Below are 13,519 nucleotides of genomic sequence, written 5' to 3' on the forward strand. Positions count from 1 at the left end.
TTTCCCCGTAAATGGCCTTTGCAACCTTGTCAATTATCATATATTATGTTTGTGTTTATTTCTGTATGAGTTCTATTTCACTAGTCTTTATATCTGTCTTTATGCCATTACCCACAGTTTTGATTATAGTAGCTTTGTAGTTAATTACGAAAGCTCAAATTATGAGAAACCAAATTCTGTTCTCTGTTGTTTCTTTACTTTCTACTTTCCAAGATTTATTTCTTCCTTTTCAAAATTGTTTTGTCTAATCAGGGTCCTTTGTAATTCCAGATGCATTTTAGGGTTAGTTTTTCTACTTCCCCTTCCTCCAAATATTGTTGGCATATGTAAAGTTCAATTGAATGTGCAGATCACTTTGATTAGTTTTGTCATCTTAATATTAAATCTTTCATTAATGAAACATGGTTGCTGTTCCATATATTTTTGTCTTTACTTCCTTCAGGCAAATTTTATATTGCTAATTATTCATTTCTTTTGCCTTTTTGGTTATTTCCAAATGCATTATTTTTTCATGTTTTTTTTTTCCAGTGGAATTGCTTTACAGTTTTTCTTTTAAGATTTACATACAAATTTACATTCTTAGTGTATAGAAATGTAACTGACTTTTCTGTTTTGATATTGCACCCTACACCTCTGCTAAAATTATTTATTAGTTGTAACAGTTTTTTGTTTTATCTTTATGGTTTTCTACATAAATGATCATGCCATCTCAGAACAGAGATAATTTTATTACTTTTGAATGCATATTATTTTTTGTTTCTTTTATTACTATAGCTGAAACTGATGACTGTATGTTTACCATGAGTGGTAAAAACTGGTAAAACTTCTATATTACTGATCTTAACCAGAAATGCTTTCAGTCTTTTATCACTGAATCTGATATGAGTTGTGGTTTTTTCATGTATAGGCTTCATTTTAAAAAATTAATTAATTTATTTTACCTTACAATATTGTATTGGTTTTGCCATACATTGACTTGAATCTGCCATGGGTATACATGTGTTCCCCATCCTGAACCCCCCCTCCCAGCACCCTCCCCATCCCGTCCCTCTGGTCCATCCCAGTGCACCAGCCCCAAGCACCCTGTCTCCTGCATCAAATCTGGACTGGCGATTTGTTTCACATATGATAATTTGCATATTTCAATGCCATTCTCGCATATTATCACTCCCTTACCCTCTCCCACAGAGTCCAAAAGACTGTTCAATACATCTGTGTCTCTCTTGCTATCTCGTATACAGGGTTATCATTACCATCTTTCTAAATTCCATATGTATGCGTTAGTTTTCTGTATTGATGTTTTTCTTTCTGGCTTACTTCACTCTGTATAATAGGCTCCAGTTTCATCCACCTCATTAGAACTGATTCAAATTAATGGCTGAGTAATATTCCATTGTGTATCTGTACCACAGCTTTCTTTTTTTTTTTTTTTCCAGTGGGTTTTGTCATACATTGATATGAATCAGCCATGGATTTACATGTATTCCCAATCCCGATCCCCCCTCCCACCTCCCTCTCCACCCGATTCCTCTGGGTCTTCCCAGTGCACCAGGCCGGAGCACTTGTCTCATGCATCCCACCTGGGCTGGTGATCTGTTTCACCATAGATAGTATACATGCTGTTCTTTTGAAATATCCCACCCTCACATTCTCCCACAGAGTTCAAAAGTCTGTTCTGTATTTCTGTGTCTCTTTTTCTGTTTTGCATATAGGGTTATCGTTATCACCTTTCTAAATTCCATATATATGTGTTAGTATGCTGTAATGTTCTTTATCTTTCTGGCTTACTTCACTCTGTATAAGGGGCTCCAGCTTCATCCATCTCATTAGGACTGGTTCAAATGAATTCTTTTTAATGGCTGAGTAATATTCCATGGTGTATATGTGCCACAGCTTCCTTATCCATTCATCTGCTGATGGGCATCTAGGTTGCTTCCATGTCCTGGCTATTATAAACAGTGCTGTGATGAACATTGGGGTACACATGTCTCTTTCAATTCTGGTTTCCTCGGTGTGTATGCCCAGAAGTGGGATTGCTGGGTCACATGGCAGTTCTATTTCCAGTTTTTTAAGGAATCTCCACACTGTTCTCCATAGAGGCTGTACTAGATTGCATTCCCACCAACAGTGTAAGAGGGTTCCCTTTTCTCCACACCCTCTCCAGCATTTATTGCTTGTAGACTTTTGGATAGCAGCCATTCTAACTGGCGTGTAATGGAACCTCATTGTGGTTTTGATTTGCATTTCTCTGATAATAAGTCATGTTGAGCATCTTTTCATGTGTTTGTTAGCCATCTGTATGTCTTATTTGGAGAAAGGTCTGTTTAGTTCTTTGGCCAACTTTTTGATTGGGTCATTTATTTTTCTGGAATTGAGCTGCAGGTGTTGCTTGTGTATTTTTGAGATTAATTCTTTGTTGCTTCATTTACTATTATTTTCTTCCATTCTGAAGTCTGTCTTTTCACCTTGCTTATAGTTTCCTTTGTTGTGCAAAAGATTTTTAAGTTTCATTAGGTCCCATTTGTTTATTTTTGCTTTTATTTCCAATATTCTGGGAGGTGGGTCATAGAGGATCCTGCTGTGGTTTATGTCAGAGTGTTTTGCCCATGTTTTCCTTTAGGAGTTTTATAGTTTCTGGTCTTACATTTAGATCTATAATCCATTTTAAGTTTATTTTTGTGTATGGTGTTAGAAAGTGTTCCAGTTTCATTCTTTTACAAGTGGTTGACCAGTTTTCCCAGCACCACTTGTTAAAGAGATTGTCTTTTCTCCATTGTATATTTTTGTCTCCTTTGTCAAAGGTAAGGTGTCAATAGGCACATGGATTTATCTCTGGGTTTTCTATTTTGTTCCATTGATCCATATTTCTGTCTTTGTGCCAGTACCACCCTGTCTTGATGACTGTGGCTTTGTAGTAGAGACTGAAGTCAGGCAGGTTGATTCCTCCAGTTTCATTCTTCTTTCTCAAGATTGCTTTGGCTATTCGAGATTTTTTGTATTTCCATTCGAAGTGTGAAATTCCTTGTTCTAGTTCTGTGAAAAATACCGTTGGTAGCTTGATAGGGATTGCATTGAATCTGTAGATTGCTTTTTGTCATATACTCATTTTCACTATATTAATTCTTCTGATCAATGAACACAGTATATTTCTCCATCTATTTGTGTCCTCTTTGATTTCTTTCATCAGTGTTTTATGGTTTTCTATATATAGGTCTTTTGTTTCTTTAGGTAGATATATTCCTAAGTATTTTATTCTTTTCGTTGCAATGGTGAATGAGATTGTCTCCTTAATTTCTCTTTCTGTTTTCACATTGTTAATTTATAGGAATGCAAGGGATTTCTGTGTGTTAATGTTATATCCTTCAACTTTACAATATTCATTGATTAGCTCTAGCAATTTTCGGGTGGCGTCTTTAGGGTTTTCTATGTAGAGGATCATGTCATCTGCAAACAGTGAGAGTTTTACTTCTTCTTTTCAAATCTGGATTCCTTTTATTTATTTTTCTGCTCTGATTGCTGTGGCCAAAACTTCCAAAACTATATTGAATAGTAGTGGTGAGAGTGGGCACACTTGTCTTGTTCCTGACTTTAGGGGAAATGCTTTCAATTTTTCACCGTTGAGAATAATGTTTGCTGAGGGTTTGTCATATATAGCTTTTATTATGTTGAGGTATTTTCCTTCTATTCCTGCTTTCTGGAGGGTTTTTATCATAAATGGATGTTGAATTTTGTCGGAGGCTTTCTCTGCATCTATTGAGATAATTGTATGGTTTTTATTTTTCAATTTGTTAAAGTAGTGTATTACATTGATTGATTTGTGTATATTGAAGGATCCTTGAATCCCTGGGATAAAACCCACTTGGTCATGATGTATGATCTTTTTAATATGTTGTTGGATTCTGTTTGCTAGAATTTTGTTAAAGATTTTTGCATCTATGTTCATCAGTGATATTGGCCTATGGTTTTCTTTTTTTGTGTGGCATCTTTGCCAGGTTTAGGTATTAAAGTGATGGCGGCCTCACAGAATGAGTTTGTAAGTTTCCCTTCCTCTGCAGTTTTCTGCAATTTTCTGGAAGAGCTTGACTAGGATAGGTGTTAGTTGTTCTCTAAATTTTTGTCAGAATTTAGCTGGGAAGCCGTCTGGTCCTGGGCTTTTGTTTGTTGGAAGATTTCCGATTACAGTTTCAATTTCTATGCTTGTGACGGGTCTGTTGAGATTTTCTATTTCTTCTTGGTTCAATTTTGGAAAGTTGTACTTTTCTAAGAATTTGTCCATTTCTTCCAAGTTGTCCATTTTATTTGCATATATTTGCTGATAATAATCTCTTATGATCCTTTGTATTTCTGTGTTGTCTGTTGTGATCTCTCCATTTTCATTTCTAATTTTGCTGATTTGATTTTTTTTCTCCCTTTGTTTCTTGATGAGTCTGGCTAATATTTCATCAAGTTTATTTACCTTCTCAGAGAACCAGCTTTCAGATTTGTTGATTTTTGCTATGGTCTCTTTTGCTTCTTTTGCATTTATTTCTGCCCTAATTTTTAAGATTTCTTTCCTTCTACTAACCCTGGGGTTCATAATTTCTTCCTTTTCAAGTTGTTTTAGGTGTAGAGTAAGATTATGTATTTGATTTTTTCTTGTTTCTTAAGATAAGCCTGTATTGCTATGAACCTTCCCCTTAGCACTGCTTTTACAGTGTTCCATAGGTTTTGGATTATTGTTTTTTCATTTTCATTTGTTTCTATGCATATTTGGACTTCTTCTGTGATTTGTTGGTTATTAAGCAGCGTGTTGTTCAGCCTCCATATGTTGGAATTTTTAATAGTTTTTCTCCTGTAATTGTCATATAATCTTACTGCATTGTGGTCAGAAAAGATGCTTGGAATGATTTCAATTTTTTTGAATTTACCAAGGCTAGATTTATGGCCCAGGATGTGGTCTATCCTGGAGAAGGTTCTGTGTGTGCTTGAGAAAAAGGTGAAATTCATTGTTTTGGGGTGAAATGTCCTATAGATATCAATTAGGTCTAAGTGGTCTATTGTATCATTTAAAGTTTGTGCTTCCTTGTTAATTTTCTGTTTAGTTGATCTATCCATAGGTGTGAGTGGAGTATTAAAGTCTCCCACTATTACTGTGTTATTGTTAATTTTCCCTTTCATACTTGTTAGCATTTGTCTTACATATTGTGGTGCTCCTAAGTTGGGTGCATATATATTTATGATTGTTATATCTTCTTCTTGGATTGATCCTTTGATCATTATGTACTGTCCGTCTTGGTCTCTTTTCACAACCTTTGTTTTAAAGTCACTTTATCTAATATGAGTTTTGCTACTCCTGCTTTTTTTGGTCTCTATTTGCATGGAATATCTTTTTCCAGCACTTCACTTTCAGTCTGTATGTGTCCCTTGTTTCGAGGTGGGTCTCTTGTAGACAACATATATAGGGGTCTTGTTTTTGTATCCATTCAGCCAGACTTTGTCTTTTGGCTGGGGCATTCAACCCATTTACACTTAAGGTAATTATTGATAAAAATTGTCCTGTTGCCATTTACTTTATTGTTTTGAGTTTGAGTTTATACACCCTTTCTTTGTTTCCTGTCTAGAGAAGATCCTTTAGCATTTGTTGAAGAGCTGGTTTGGTGGTGCTGAATTCTCTCAACTTTTGCTTGTCTGTAAAGCTTTTGATTTCTCCTTCATATTTGAATGGGATCATTGCTGGATACAGTAATCTGGGTTGTAGGTTATTTTCTTTCATGACTTTAAGTATGTCCTGCCATTCCCTTCTGGCCTGAAGAGTTTCTATTGAAAGATTAGCTGTTATGCTTATGGGAATCCCCTTGTGTGTTATTTCTTGTTTTTCCCTTGCTGCTTTTAATATTTGTTCTTTGTGTTTGATCTTTGTTAATTTGATTAATATGTGTCTTGGGTTGTTTCACCTTGGGTTTATTCTGTTTGGGACTCTCTGGGTTTCTTGGACTTGGGTGATTATTTCCTTCCCCATTTTAGGGAAGTTTTCAACTATTATCTCCTCAAGTATTTTCTCATGGCCTTTCTTTTGTCCTCTTCTTCTGGGACTCCTATGATTCAAATGTTGGAGCATTTAACATTGTCCCAGAGGTCTCTGAGGTTGTCCTCACTTCTTTTAATTCTTTTTTCTTTTTTCCTCTCTGTTCCATTTATTTCTACCATTCTATCTTCTACCTCACTTGTCCCATCTTCTGCCTCTGTCATTCTACTGTTGGTTCCCTCCAGAGTGCTTTTGATCTCATTTATTGCAATGTTCATTATATATTGACTTTTTTAATTTCTTTTAGGTCTTTGTTAAACCTTTCTTGCATCTTCTCGATCCTTGTCTCCAGGCTATTTATTTGTAACTCCAACTTGATTTCAAGATTTTGGATCATTTTCACTATCCTTATTTGAAATTCTTAATCAGGTAGTTTTCCTATCTCTTCCTCTTCTGTTTGGTTTAGTGGGCATTTATCCTGTTCCTTTACCTGCTGGGTATTTCTCTGCCTTTTCACCTTGTTTATATTGCTGTGTTTCGGGTGGCCTTTCCGTATTCTGGCAGTTGGTGTTTACTCTTTATTGTGGAGTTTCCTCGCTGTGGGTGGGGTTGAATGGGTGGCTTCTCAAGGTTCTGGTTAGGGAAGATTGTGTCGGCGTTCTGGTGGGTGGAGCTGGATTTCTTCTCTCTGGAGTGCAATGAAGTGTCCAATAATAAGTTTTGAGATGTCAGTGGGTTTGGTGTGACTTTGGTCAGTCTGTATATTGAGGCTCAGGGTTATGTTCCTGTGTTGCTGGAGAATTTGCATGGTATGTCTTGCTCTGGAGCTTGTTGGCCTTCAGGTGGTGCTAGGTTTCAGTGTAGGTATGGAGGTGTTTGATGAGCTCCTATCATTTAATGTTCCCTGGATTCCGGAGTTCTCTGGTATTCTCAGGATTTGGACTTAGGCCTCCTGCCTCTGGTTTTCAGTCTTATTTTTACAGTATCCTCAAGACTTCTGCATCTATACAGCACCAATGATAAAACATCTAGGTTAATGATGAAAAGTTTCTCCACAGTGAGGGACACCCAAAGAGGTACACAGAGTTACATGGAGAAGAGAAGATGGGAGAGGGAGTCAGAGGTGACCAGGAGGAGCAGAGTGGGTATCAAATGGGGAGAGAGCAAGCTAGCCAGTAATCACTTCCCTATGTGCTCTCCACAGTCTGGACCCCTCAGAGATGTTCACAGAGTTACAAACAGAGAGGAGGGAGGAAGGAGACAGAGGTGGCCAGGAGGATAAAAGGGGGAATCAAAAGGAGAGAGACAGATCCAGCCAGTAATCAATTCCCTAAGTGTTCTCCACAGCCCAGAACACACAAAGAGATTCACCAAGTTGGGTAGAGAAGAAAGGGGAGCCGGGGGAGATAAAGATGACCTGGTGGAGAAAAAGGAGAGTCAAAAGCGGGAGAGAACAATCAGGCCAGTGATCCCGCTCCCAAGTGAAAATGGGTACTGAAGATTGGGTTCTTAAAGGTACAAAGTTGATAACAAATACCAAAAAGCAAAGATCAAAAATCTTGGGTAGAGGTTAGATTTCCAAAAATACAATATTAAAAAAAGAAGAAAAATTAAAAACAAACAAAAAATAAAATCACAGAAATTATAAAATATATACATATGAAGTTTGTTTTAGAAATACGGCCTTTTTTTTTTTTTTTTTTTTTTTTTTTGCAAGGTAATAGTAGGTTATAAAAATGAAAATTAAAGGAGTAATGGGAACTTAAAAATAAAAAAATAGAATAAAAAATTTTTTTTAATTTTTTTCATTTAAAAAATAGTAGTAGTAAAAGTATATCCAAGAATTTCTCTGGAGCTGTTGCAGACAGTGTGGGGTCAGTTCATCTTCAGATAGTTCCTTTGTCCGGCTTGTACTTCTCAATGTCTATAGGCCCCTTCCTTTGTAGTCTGTGCTAACTACAGGGTTTTAATCTACTGCACCTGTCATTTCCAAAGCGGTTCCCTCTGTTTATTTTAGCTTCTGTTTGCTGGTCTCTTCGGAGTCTAATTCCCGCCCTGCAACACTGGGTGTGGTGGTGGTCACTTTTTCTTTTTTTTTTAGGTTCGCTTGCTCAGTCCTGCTTTGGGAAGGGAGGAACACTGTGAACAAATATCACTGGCATGTGCTCACAGTGATTCAGCCACACTGGGTTTGCCCCTGCTAACGGCATATGTGCTTTCCCAGTCTACACTGCTCAGACTCTAGGTTGCTCTGCCAAGAACTGTCTGATGCGGGCCCTGGTTCACATGCACTTCCCAGGTCTAAGCCGCTCAAATTCAGGTTCTCGGGTACTCCACAAAGGTGCAGGTTGGGCCTGCATTTTGCACCCATCCCAGGTCCGAGCAGCTCAGGTGACCAGGTCCTTGGCGTGTGTAGTCGCCCCCATTTGAAGGCTGCGGCTTATGCCCTCCCCCATTCTAGCCACTCAGTTTTCTGGGTGTACAACGGGCACACCTTCTTAGGTGTGCCATTTGTCTATTCTGGGGAGCTGGTCTCTGGCTGCAACCCTCCCTGTGGATGTCAATCGTCTGGAATCCCAAGAAGTCTTGGTTAGCAGAGAAGCCTGCTTGCAGTTTGGTATAGGATGCCTCTCTGGGGCCGCAATTGCCCCCTTCCAGCCTGCCTGTCTCCAGCGGGGCATGGGCTGGTCTGCAGCCAGCTAGCTCTGCTCAGTCCTTTGTTCTGTGAGCGTGCCTGGCGGTGTCTTAGGTTAGGGTTTTCACGGGATCATGGTATAGCTATCCCACAGTGTGGGTTGCTATCTCAAGCTAGTTCCCTCAAATTGCCCTCAGGGTATTTAAGCCCTGTCCTTACCCGAAGCCATGCAGACCGCTCCTCGCTGTCCCTTTCCCGCTTGCTAGTGGGGGATGCGAGAGTCTGGGCTGCTTCTCCACTGGGAGTTGATGTTAGGCAGGTAATCTGTGGGTTTTAATTATTTATTTATTTTTCCTCCCAGTTATTTTGCCCTCTGAGTTTCCAAGGCTTGCCACAGACCCGCCGGAGAGAGTGTTTGCTGGTGTTTAGAAACTTCTTTTTTAAGACTGCTTCCCTGGTGTCTCAGAGGGTGAAGCGTCTGCCTGCAATGAGGGAGACCAGGGATCAATCCCTGGGTTGGGAAGATCCCCTGGAGAAGGAAATGGCAACCCACTCCAGTACTCTTGCCTGGAAAATCCCATGGATGGAGGAGACTGGTAGGCTACAGTCCATGGGGCTGCAAAGAGTTGGACACGACTGAGCGACTTCACTTTCACTTTCCCAGGATTGATCTGTCTCTATCTCTTTTGTCTCTCTTTTTATCTTTTATATTTTGTCCTACCACCTTTCGAAGACACTAGGCTGCCTTTCTGGGTGTCTGTTGTCCTCTGCCAGCATTCAGAAGTTGTTCTGTGGAATTTGCTCGGTGTTCAAATGTTCTTTCGATGAATTTGTGGTGGAGAAAGTGGTCTCCCCGTCCTATTCCTCTGCCATCTATGTATAGGCTTCATTATGTTGAGAAAGCTTCTTTCTATTTCTGGTTTATTGGAATTTTTTTTTTAATCATAAAAGGATATTGAGTTGTGTCACAATCTTTGTTCCACATCACTTGTTATTATCATGTGATTTTCCCCCCTGCTTTTTGTTAATGTGGTGTATTGCCTTTACTAAAATAAATATGTACACATTTGTTGCCCAGGAAAGAGTCTCATTTGGTCATGATGTATAATTTTTAGTATGCTCCTGAATTCAATTTTCCCATATTTTATTGAGAAATTTTGTGGCAATCATCATCTGAAACATCTGTCTGTAGTTGACTTTTCTGTAGTACTGGTCAGGTACTGGTCTCTGGCTAATGCTGGCTTTGATAGAATGTGTTGGAAAGTATTCCTTCCTCTTGAATATTTTTTGGAGAATTTAAGAATGATTGCTGTTAATTCTGCTATAAATGCTTGGTAGAATTTACTAGTGTGGTCGTCTGGCTCTGGGTTTCTCTTTCTTGAGAGTTTCCTAATTACTGATTCAATCTGCTTGGTAGGAATAAGTCTACTCAGGCTTTCTGTTCCTTCAGGATTTTGTCTTCACAGACTGTGTGTCTCTAGAAAATTTCCATTTCAGCTAGATTATTCAGTGTGTTGGCATAGATTTGTTCAGAGCATCTCTTTCTATTTCCTCATTGGTCTTTTGTCTAGTTGTTTTATCGATTATTGAAAGTAGACATTAATGTCTCCAACTAGTGCTATAGTGGTATTTGTTTTTCCCTTCAACTCTAACTATCTTGGCTTCATCTATTTTGGAATTCTGATGTTTGGCCCATCTATGTTTGTAATTTCTCTATATTCTTGGTGGATTCACCATTTATCAGTGTAGAATATCCTTCTTTGTCTTGTCACAATTTTTATTTTAAAACCTTTAAATTTTCTGATATACACAGAAGAATTATACAAAGATCTTCATGGCCCAGATAACCATGATGGTGTGATCCCTCACCTAGAACCAGATAGCCTGAAATGTGACATCAAGCAGGCCTTAGGAAGCATCACTATGAACAAAGCTAGTGAAGGTGATGGAATTCCACTTGAGCTATTTCAAATCTTAAAAGATAATGCTGTAAAAGTGCTTCCCTCAATATGCCATCAAATTTGGAAAACTCAGCAGTGGCCACAGGACTGGAAAAACTCAGTTTTCATTCCAATCCCAAAGAAGGGCAATGCCAAAGAACATTCAAACTACCACACAAGTGCACTTATCTCACATGCTAGCAAAGTAACGCTCATAATTCTCCAAGCCAAGCTTCAATAGTACGTGAAACGTGAACTTCCAGGTCTTCAAGCTGGATTTAGAAAAGGCAGAGGAGCCAGAGATCAAATTGCCAACATCCAATTTGATCATCAAAAAAGCAGGAGAATTCCATCAAAACATCTACTTCTGCTTTATTAATAACGCCAAAACCTTTGACTGTGAAGATAACAACAAACTGTGGAAAATTATACAAGAGATGGGAATACAAGACCACCTTACCTGCCACCTGAAAAATCTACGTGCAGATCAAGAAACAACAGATAGAACCGGACATGGAACAATGGACTGGTTCCAAATTGGGAAAGGAGTACGTCAACACTGTATAATGTCACCCTGCTTATTTAACTTACATGCAGAGTATATCATGTGAAATGCCAGGCTGGATGAAACACAAGCTGGAAACAAAACTGCCAGTAGAAATATCAATAATCTCAGATACGCAGATGACACCACCCTTATGGCAGAAAGTGAAGAAGACCTAAAGAGCCTCTTGATGAAAGTGAAAGAGGAGAGTGAAAAAGCTGGCTTAAAACTCAATATTAAAAAGGGTAAGATCATGGCATCCAGTCCCATCACTTCATAGTAAATAGATAGGAAACAATGGAAACAGTGAGAGACTTTATTTTCTTGGGCTCCCAAATCACCACAGATGGTGACTGCAGCCATGAAATTAAAAGACACTTGCTCCTTGGAAGAAAAGCTATGGCCAACCTAAGTAGCATATTACAAAGCAGAGACATTACTTTGCCAACAAAGGTCTGCCTAATCAAAGCTCTGATTTTTCCAGTAGTCATGTATAGATGTGAGTTACTATAAAGAAAGCTGAGTGCCAAAGAATTGATGCTGTTGAGCTGTGATGTTGGAGAAGACTCTTAGAGTCCCTTGGATCCAACCAGGCCATCCTAAAGGAGATCCATCCTGAATATTCAATGGAAGGACTGATGCTGAATCTGAAACTCCAATACTTTGACCACCTGGGGCAAAGAATTGACTCTTTGGAAAGGACCCTGATGCTTGAAAAGATTGAAGGCAGGAGGAGAAGGGGACTACAGAGGAAGAGATCATTGTTGGATGACATCATCAACTCAATGGACTTGAGTTTGAGAAAGCTTTGGGAGTTGGTGGTGGACAGAGAAGCCTGGCATGTTGCAGTTCATGGGGTCGCAGAGTCAGACACGACTGAGCGACTGAACTGAACTGAGTGTGGTCACACCAGCTCTCTTTTAGTTACTGTGTACATAGAATGTCTTTGGTCACTTTTTCCTTTCAAAGAAGGTTTGTCCTTAGATTTACAGTAAATCACTTATAATGACAGAAATGCTATATATTTTTTAAAAATCTATTCTGACAAAATATACTATTTGAATATGGAGTTTAATTTTTTTACATTAAAAGTAATGACTGATAGGAAAATACTTTGTCTTTTTATATTTTTTGGTGTGACTTAGTTCCTTATTTCCTCCATTACCACTTTCCTTTATGTTCAGATGATTTTTCATAGTGACAGCTTTCATTCTCATCTCTTTTATATTTATGTTCCATATACTCTATTTTAGTTTCTTTGTTGTTACCATAGGACTTACATATAACATTGTTAAGTTACAATAATATATTTTGAAAAGACTAGAGAAACACAGTGAGAACTTCAACAAAGAGCTAGAAAATATAAAAAAGACTCAATGAGAGCTGAATAACACAATAAATGAAATAAAAGTACTTTTGAAAGAGTTAACACCAGGTTAGCTGATACAGAATAATGTGTAAGCAACCTAGAAGACAGAATAATGGAAATCACTCACTCAAAACAGTAAAAAAAAAAATCAATTTTTCACAAGCGTGGTCTCCTGGGACAACATCAAGTGTAGTAACATTCACATAGCAGTAGTCCTAGGAGAAGAGTGAGAGAAAGGCACAGAGAAATGCATTTGATGAAATTATGACAGAGAATTTCCCAAACCTAAAGAAAGGAAAAGACATCCAGGTGCCAGAAATACAGAGAGTCCCAAGCAAATGAAACCGAGGAGACCCACACCAAGACTTACAGCTGCCAAATATTAAAGAGAAAATTTCAAAGGGAGCAAGAGAAAAACTGAGTCTCATGTAAGGGAATCCCCACAAGGTTCTCAATTGATTTGCAGCTGAAATATTGTAGGCCAGAATGGAGTTACATAATATATTCAAAATACTGAAAGGATAAAAATATCTACAACCAAGGACTTTCTACCCAGTAATATTGTCATGCAGAACTGAAGAAGAGACAAAGAGTTTCCTAGAGAAGCACAGCTGAGATCCTCACTAAACTGACCCTACAGTAAATGGTGAGTGTCAGCCTCTCAGTCACGTCAGACTCTTTGCAAGCCACCCCATGGACTGTAGCCCACCAGGCTCCTCTGTCCATGGGATTTCCCAGGCAAGAATACTGGAGTGGGTTGCCATTTGCTTTTCCAGGGGATTTTCCCAACTCAGGTATCAAACCCAGACCTCCTTCATTGCAGGCAGATTCTTTACCAACTGAGCTATAAGGGAAACCCAGGTCTTTCAGAGTGAGCATGAACTTAAATGACATCTGTTTTAAATAGATAGATACAGTTTTGAAGGACAATCTTTTCAACTACCAGTGAGGGGAAAACTAGGTATCCACATGCAAAAAGAAGGTGGGAGTTGACCTTATAGAAAAAGCAACTCCAAATGCTTCTGAG

Source organism: Dama dama, chromosome 23 (assembly GCF_033118175.1).
Source record: "Dama dama isolate Ldn47 chromosome 23, ASM3311817v1, whole genome shotgun sequence".
In the NCBI taxonomy this organism is placed as follows: Eukaryota; Metazoa; Chordata; class Mammalia; order Artiodactyla; family Cervidae; genus Dama; species Dama dama.